We start from the raw sequence: 8,520 nt of genomic DNA on the forward strand, positions 1-8,520 counted from the left end.
TATGTGCTGTCAACTCATAGAGAGCCTATGTACAATAGCTCTGAACGCTGCTCTATCTTGAGCAAATTTTATTGTCTCTGACACACTTACTCACATTACCCCTGTCACTGACAGCTGCCCTTAGAGTGTTCAATTCTACGACTGTTTATAGAGTCCAATAGCTATATATTTCTAATGTGGGGTTGCTGGTGGGTTCAAACTGGTGATCTTTCACTAAGGAATTGTGTACCTAACCATGGTGCCACATGAGCTGACAGAAAGAGAAGTTACGGGACAAGAAAGTGACAAGTCCATCTTAGGATTTTAAGAAATTGAAATTAAATGGGGAGACACTTTTTTAGTGTTTCAGATAGTTTTATTTCTTTAAATTTTGTATCTTTTCAGGAGTGATTGAACTAATTGGGCCCCATCAACATAGTTATGGAAATGGTTTTAAGAGTAAACTGGTCAGGTACATATGATTGATTCCTGTTTTCAATCAGTCAGTAGTTGCCACTGATACAAAACACCCAACAATCTGTCAAGAATGCCCAAGATATGTTATATAATACAACATGCTCATTAACAGGAAGACACTAAGAAATTATTTATGTGAACTTCTTGATTTCATTATCCAAGACAAGCACAAAGACACCGCCCATGCTCCTGAGCACATTGGACCAGGCGCCCTTGAAAAAGTTTTGCCTCCTTTACCTCCAGCATCCTTCCTCTAGTCCAGTGTACCTGTGTACATGACAAAAGTTCTTTTGCACCCTGACTGTATCATCGTGCAGTCATCATGTGAAATCGGTAGGAAGTCAAGCCAACCACAACTGTGGGGACTGAGCGATTATCCAACTAATGAAGACATGAGTGTTTGGGGATCTGAAAATATTTCTTTTGTAGTGTCATAGATACCAAAGTAGGCAGCTCACTAAATGATAATATCGTGCACAGACAACATTCAAGCTTTTATAGAGTCACCTAATCCCAACAGACTTGGAGATTATCATTAGGCAGACACTGAGACCTTTGAACTCTCTTTCAGATCTTGCTTTCCCCACTTCACCTACCAAGCCGATACCTGCAATTATCGAGAGGGTGTACAACGCAGAGGATCATGGATCCCATAACCTCATGCAAAGCGTAATTACTAGCAAAATAGCACCAGATATGTGTCCTCTTGTCTGTATCATCACGGAAGATCTGGTTGTATTTTTATTTTTTTAGAAGCGACTTTTTAAATTAAATTTTATTAATTTTAATGAACATTTAAGACGATTTGAGGTTTTCATTCATTCATTGTTGCACTATTTTCTCTACCCTTCTCCCCAGTTTGTTCTTCTTCCCCCCCCTTGAAAGTCTGTTTTAATTGTCCAATTGCCACAGTGCTTGTCAAAGCCAGTTCTGATTAATCTCCTTTTTTCAGTGTGTCCTTTGCCATTCCCTATCACTCCTCCCTGAGAGAGACTTCACCCTGATTCATAAGGAAAAGGGGATGGAGTATTCTCTTAGCTACTTCCTGCTGAAAAGGGACGCTGTAGGTTTCAGGGTAAAGATCTTCTCTCACTACTCTAAAGGGCCCTTTTGGCAGTAGGAAACACATAGACTATTATGGAGATTGATTTTGGAATTTAGGTGCACTGTTATCAATTGTGCTTAGCCGTGCATGTTCATATCCTTGAAGATGCAACATGGAAGTGTTGCAGCCTAGAAGACACAAATTTAACTAACACGTTAAAAGTACATGAGTCAAAAATTGAAAAGCAGTAATATTCCACGTAGAGGCTCTAATAGTGGCACCAATCACGTTACAGAGGGAAGGTAGTTCTTACAATACAAGGCCTATTGACTAGCACTTTGTCTCTTATAGTATAAAGGTTAGGAATCACAAGATGTAGAGGTTCAATGATGTCATTTATTGTTCTTAAGTCGTGGAGCAAATTCCATCTACCACTAGGTTGTTTTACAGCTTGGAAGTCCGCATGCAAGGCAGAGGTGAAGTAAGGAACTGCTTATGAGGTTTTCTGTCAATTCCAACAACTAAGAAATAGTGAGAAGAATTAGGACCTCAGAAGGCTTTTAGGACCAGATAGTAGGCACTTATGTCCAGGAGAAAACGAATATACTTACCAGTAATGTTAATGCTTGCCCACAGTTCTTCTGGGAGGATCTAAATCGTTGAAGCATCCTCCTCTGTTTCCAGCTGGGAGCTGGGGCCTGTCAGTCCTGTCAGCCACGAGGATGGCAAAGCTACTAGCCTGAGCAGGGAAGTATCTGATTACACTGGCTAGGTTATCACGTCAGAAGGACAGTAATTTCCACTCCTTAGACATATGGACCAAGCAATCGATAATGCCCTTGTACAGGACAGTGCAAGGGCACATGGCATTGTTCAAAATCAGGAAAGGTGTATGCCAGGGATATGTCTCTATGCCTCATCAATCCATATGCAGAACAGATCATCCGGGAGTCTGGGCATCAGGAGTGGATGAAGACTCACTCATCAACATTCTGTTTTATGTAGATGACATAACCTTGTTTGTGGGAACTGAGGACGACCTGAGACATTAGCTGCAGAAGGTGAAGTACTGCAATCATCAATATGGATTGAAACTCAACATCCAAAAAACACAGATTCTCACCATTGGGCCAATTGGCAACATCATAACAGACTGTGAAGAGATTGGGAATGTTAACAGCTTCAGCTTGCTTGACTTCACTGCCAACACGCTAAGTACCAGCATAAAACAAATTGCATTGGGAAAACTTACTGTCAGGGGCGTCTCTAGAGAACTGAATGGCAAAACCATGTATTGAATCTCAGACATAAAAAAATCACAATAGAGAATGAAAGAATATAAAAATTAAATAATAGTACTCAGATTGCTTCTTGTTGTTATATGCTGTTGAGTAGCCTGTGACTTATAGTGACCCTATGTGCAATAGCCTTAAACCCTGCTCTATCCTGTGCCAGTCTCGCTGCCTCTGACACACCTACACCATTACCTCAGTCACTGAATCAATCCACCTCACAGAGGCTCTTCCTTTCCTGCGCTGTCCCCCCACCCTCCCAAGCATGACATCCCTCTCCAAGGATTGGTCCCTTCTTGCAACATGTCCAAAACATGTCAGATGAAGCTTCTGAATCCTTTCCTCCAAGGAGCAGCCTGGTTTAACCCTCTCCAGAATAAACCTGTTCGTTTTCTTAGCAGTCCACAATATATTAAATACTCTTTTCCAACACCACAGCTCAAGGGCATCAATTCCCCTTCTGTTATCCCTAATCATTGTCCAGCTCTCTGATGCATAGCATGTGATTGCAAAAACCATGGCCTGTATCAGGCACATCTTAGTCTCCAGAGTGATATCACTGCTCCTCAGTACTTTAGAAAGGGCCCTAACTGCCAACTTTCTCAACAAAATATGCCTTTTTATTTCCTGGTTGCTGGTGCCAAGAGTGTTGATTGTGGAGCCGAGCAAACGAAAGCTGTTAACAATCTCAGTCTCTTCACAATCTATTATAATGCTGCCAATTAGCCTATATTTTCTTCCCTAATACTATGTACACTAATATTGTATGATATTGGAAAGTGATTAATTTCTTTTTATTTCTCATAATCTTTCATGTGAGATAAGATGACAAGATTTTTGGTAGTGTTTAATGCTCACTTTTTAAATCTTTAAATTATATTAACCTTACTGTAGTATAGTAATAGCACAAGATTTGTGAATTAGATGCCTGTCAAGTTCTTGTAGTTCATTAGAGAAAGAGAGTGTCATTTGATTCAAACTTGTTTATATAATGGCTGAGGCTGTAAAAGTTAAAAAAAAAAACACACCACACTTCCTTTGAAGTTATTATTAGGTGTCATCAAGTCAAGTATAATTCATAGTGACCCTACGAACAACAAATCTGAATCCTGCCCTATTCTGTGCCATCTTTGTAATCTCTGACACACTTGAGCCCATTGCTGTAACCACTGTGTCAATGCACCTGGTTCAGAGTCTTCTCTTTTGCCCTCCCTTCATCTTCCCAAACATGACATGCTTTACAAAGAATAGCATCTCAAACATGCCCTAAGTAGTTGAAAGCCAGCCCTACATTTTGTGTAGAGTAGATTAGAAAGTTAGATTGTATGTGTGAACTTCTAAAACTTGGAGCCAAGTTCTCCTGATTTTGCAATATAAAGAATACTTCCCTGTGTTCTATTTACCTATTTGTGGGTTGGATGATAAGAAGGTAAGTGGCTGTCAGGTGATGGTAAAAGTGATAATGTTAAGACTAGCTCAATCTCCATATTTTTGGCATTAGATTCATGCGATTGCTTAGTATGCAATGAATAATGCTGAACAAATTAAGTAAAGCTTCTAGACTAAGATGGACTAAAAAAGAAAAACCCAAAAGATCTAATTCCACAAATAAGCCAATGGAAACCCAATTGATCACGAGGATAGTAAATGACCAAATAGCAATTTGTTCCTTGACCGTGGAGTCTTTTTTCATATCCATAGTTTTTTGTACATTGCTAAACATTTTTTAATAAAATTTTATTTTACTTGTGATTTTAATGAACATTTACAAAGAAGTTAGATTTTCATTCATTGTTGCAATTTTTGCCCCCTTTCTCTTCCTCACCCCTCTCCCAGTTCACTTTTAAAAAATATTCATTCATTGTTGCCTATATACTTACCTCCCCCATCATCTGTCCTTTTTGCGATGACATACCTCTTATTTGGGTTGCATTCATATATATAATGCCTAATCATATATTCCTTTTAAATAGTTCTTTCCTTCATAAGTTCCAATGCAATGGTCATTACTTATCCACTCTTGTCCTATTCTCTTCTCAACCCCTATATCATATCTCCTTTATAACAGTTTTGTTATGCAGTATTTGTCTTTTTGTGACTGAGAACTTTCACTCAGTATGATGTTCTCCAGGGACACCATGTAGTTGTACTAAAAAAACAATGAACTTGTAAAATATTGCTAAATGTTTTGTGACATGTAACAAGTCAGTTCTATAAGTGAGAGTGTTCTGTGACTCTTACGTTAAGAATTCTCTCTAAATAAGGTTTAACCATTTTCCAGTATTTTAGAAGATCAAATTTGCTACTCTAGCTACTATTTTGTTTAGCCAAGAATTTTACTTTATTTGTTCCTTGTATGTTCTTCTTAAAATATCTATATGAGTGCCCTCTCGTTTAAGTCTTTGATCAAGTGTCACTTTATCATTGAGACTGGCCCTGATTCCCTTTCATATAATTCAATTCCTGTAATCCTCTAAGATATTTTATATACTTCTTGACCCTACCATTTTTCATCAACAAGTATTTTACTTGACTATGATATCAATTAACATTATTTAATAATTACTAATTTTTTTGTATTTCTTATCTTTGGCATGAGAAGAAATTGGAGTGCTTCCAATAAGTTTGCCAAGTTACTGTCATCCAAATATCTTGACAGAGCCTAGTGAACACATAAAGGGTTGTTTGTTGAAATATGTGAATTTGTGTTCCATCTATTCTTGAGGCCTGATTTCTTACTAATGGGTTCAATGCAGCTTGAACTTCTTTCTTTTATATCATTGGTTCTTAAATTTATAGATAGATATGATTGATATAGATATATATTATATATACATATAGATACAGATGAGACAGATAAGATATAGATATAGTTAAGATATAGATCTTGTTGTTGTTGTTATATGCCGTTGAGTCACTTGCGACTCATAGTGACCCTATGTACAACAGCCCTAAATTCTGCTCTGTCCTGTGACAATCTCACTGTCTCTGACACTCCCATCCCGATTATCCCAGTCACTAAATCAATACACCTCATAGAGGGTCTTCCCCTCCTGCGCAGTCCCTCCAGCCTACTAAGCATGATGTCCTTCTTCAGGACCGATCTCTCCTTACAACATGTCCAAAGTATGTTAGACGGAGCCTCAGAATCCTTGCCTCCAAGGAGCCACCCGGTTTAACCCTTTCCAGCATGAATCTGTTTGTTTTCCTAGCAGTTTATGGTACTCTCAATATTCTTCTCCAGCACCACAGCTCAAAGGCATCAATTCTCCTTCTATCCTCCTTGGTAATTGTCCAACTCTCTGATGCATAACAAGTGATTGCAAAGACCATGGCCTGTATCAGACACACATTAGTCTCCAGAGAGATACCATTGCTCTTCAGTACTTTGAAGAGGTCTCTAAGAGCAAAGTTTCCCATCGCAGTCCTTGACCCTCTGCAGCAGGTGCTTCAGGTCCTCTTCAGTTTCAGCAAGCAGGGTTTTGTCGTCTGCATAATGCAGATTGTTGATAGATCTTCCACCAATCTTTACCCCACATTTCTCTTCATGGAGCCCAACCTCCCAGATAATCTGTTCTGCATACAGGTTGAAAATGTATGGATATAGGACGCATCCCTGGTGTACACCCTTCCCAATTTTGAGCCATGCAGTGTTCCCTTGCTCTGCTCTGATGACTGCCTCTTGGTCCAAGTATAGGTTTCACATTATGATCCACACAGTCAAACGCCTTTGCATAGTCAATGAAACACAGACAGACGTTCTTCTGTTATTCCCTGCTTTCAGCTAAGATCCATCTAACATCAGCTACAATATGCCTAGTACCACGACCCCTTATAAACCAAGCCTGGACTTTTGGCAGTTCTCTGCTGATGTGCTGTTCCAGTTGTTTTGGGATAATCTTCAGTAGAATCTTGATTGCATGTGAAATCGATGAGATTTTTCTATAGTTTCAACACTCTGTTGGGTCACCTTTCTTTGGGATGGGAACCAATATAGATCTCTTCCAGTCAGTTGACCAAGTGGTTGTTCCCCAGATTTCTTTTCACAAATTGGTGAACACGTCCAGGGCAGCATCTGTTAGCTAAAATGTATCAATTGGTATACCATCTATTCTTGGGGTCTTAGTTTTTTGCCATTACCTTCAAAGCAGCCTGAATTTCTTCTTTCACCACCCTAGGCTCTTGCTCATATGCTGTTCCATGAAATTCTTCTGTGTCTGTCAATTCCTTTTGATAAATTGACTCAGTATATTCTTTCCATCTTCTTTTAATATTTCCTGGATCATTTAATATTCTGCCTAAAGCATCCTTGATTATAGCAACTCGAGGTTTGAATTTGTTCTTCAGTTCTTTGAGCTTAAGAAATGCTGAGCGAGTTCAGCCCTTTTGATTTTCTGACTTCAACTCCTTGCACATTTCATTGTAATATTTTGCTTTCTCATCCCGTGCTGCCTTTTGAAATCTTCTTTTCAACTCTTTAGTATCTTGAATTCTTCCTTGTGCTTTTGGCCTCTCTGTGCTCTAGTGCAATTTTCAGAGTGTCTTCTGACATCCATTTTTGTCTTCTCTTCCTCTTCTATCTTTGCGATAGATATATACTATAGAAATATGTTATAGATATATGCTAGAAATGCTAAAGTCAGAGAGATGAATAGGAAATTTAAAAGGCAATCTGAGAATGCAAAGTAAAGAAAAAAGTGGATTTCCTGATCTCTGCATGAGGTTTATCCCCTCCCTCTTTCTCTCTCTGTCTCTCTCCGTCATTTGTTGTTATGTGCTCTTCAATTAGTAGGTTTTCACATACAGTAAATCATCTGGGAAAAGACTGCTCATCATCCTTCTCTTATGGAGCAGCTGACAGATATACAATATGTATCTTTGGGTTAGCAGTGCAACCTATTACCACTAGGCCACCAGAGAGCTATCTCTTATATACAGTGCTGTATACTGTCTAGAGAAAACTGATCTATAACTGATCTTCAGCAGGATTTTGGAGGCAGTTTAATCATATGCAATGGAATTGCTCATCTTTCTTCATTGGAGCACCTGGTGGATTTGAACTGCTTACCTTTGGTACTTCAGTGCTGCTCCTTATCACCAGGCCACCAGAGTTCTTTATATGTTATATATGAGATCTATAATATTATATATGTTGTTATTGTCATTGAGTTGTTGGTATCACTGAGTTGAGTCAGTGATAGTTAACTCTATGAGCAACAGATCTGAACCTTGTCTTATCCTGTGCTATCCTCACAATTTGTGACACACTGAAGCCCATTGCTGCATTCAATGCATAATCCTCATGGTATAGGATATTTATCTTCTTTGTCCTCCCACCTTTCCAAACATATATCCCTTTCAAAAGAAAGCCTCTGTAGGAACATGCCCACAGGATGTGAAATGAAGCTTCATCATCTTTGCCTCCAGGGAGCACTCTATCTGCATGTTTTCCAAGGATGCTTGTTTGTTCTTTGGCAGTCCATGGGATATTTAGTACTGTTTTCCAATATCACAGCTTAAATGTATCAATTCTCCTATCATCCTTATTCATTGTCAAGATCTCAGAGGTATAACTGGTGACTGAAAAGACTGAAACAGGCACATCTTATTCTTAAAACTGATGTCATTGTGCCTCAATAATTTAGAGAGGTCCCTGAATGTAGACTTTCCCAATGCAATGCATCTCTTTATTTCTTGATTGATGGTGCCAACTGTGTTGATTGTGGA

General features: G+C 38.8%; 1 pseudogene; it reads right to left on the minus strand.

Moving 5' to 3' along the window:
- Positions 1–587: 587 nt before the first annotated feature.
- LOC102864030 lies at positions 588–1,101 on the minus strand (annotated as a pseudogene).
- Between the last annotated feature and the right edge of the window lie 7,419 nt (positions 1,102–8,520).

Source organism: Elephantulus edwardii, unplaced genomic scaffold, assembly GCF_000299155.1.
Source record: "Elephantulus edwardii isolate Elephantulus edwardi_28Jun2011 unplaced genomic scaffold, EleEdw1.0 scaffold00294, whole genome shotgun sequence".
NCBI classification, from domain to species: domain Eukaryota; kingdom Metazoa; phylum Chordata; class Mammalia; order Macroscelidea; family Macroscelididae; genus Elephantulus; species Elephantulus edwardii.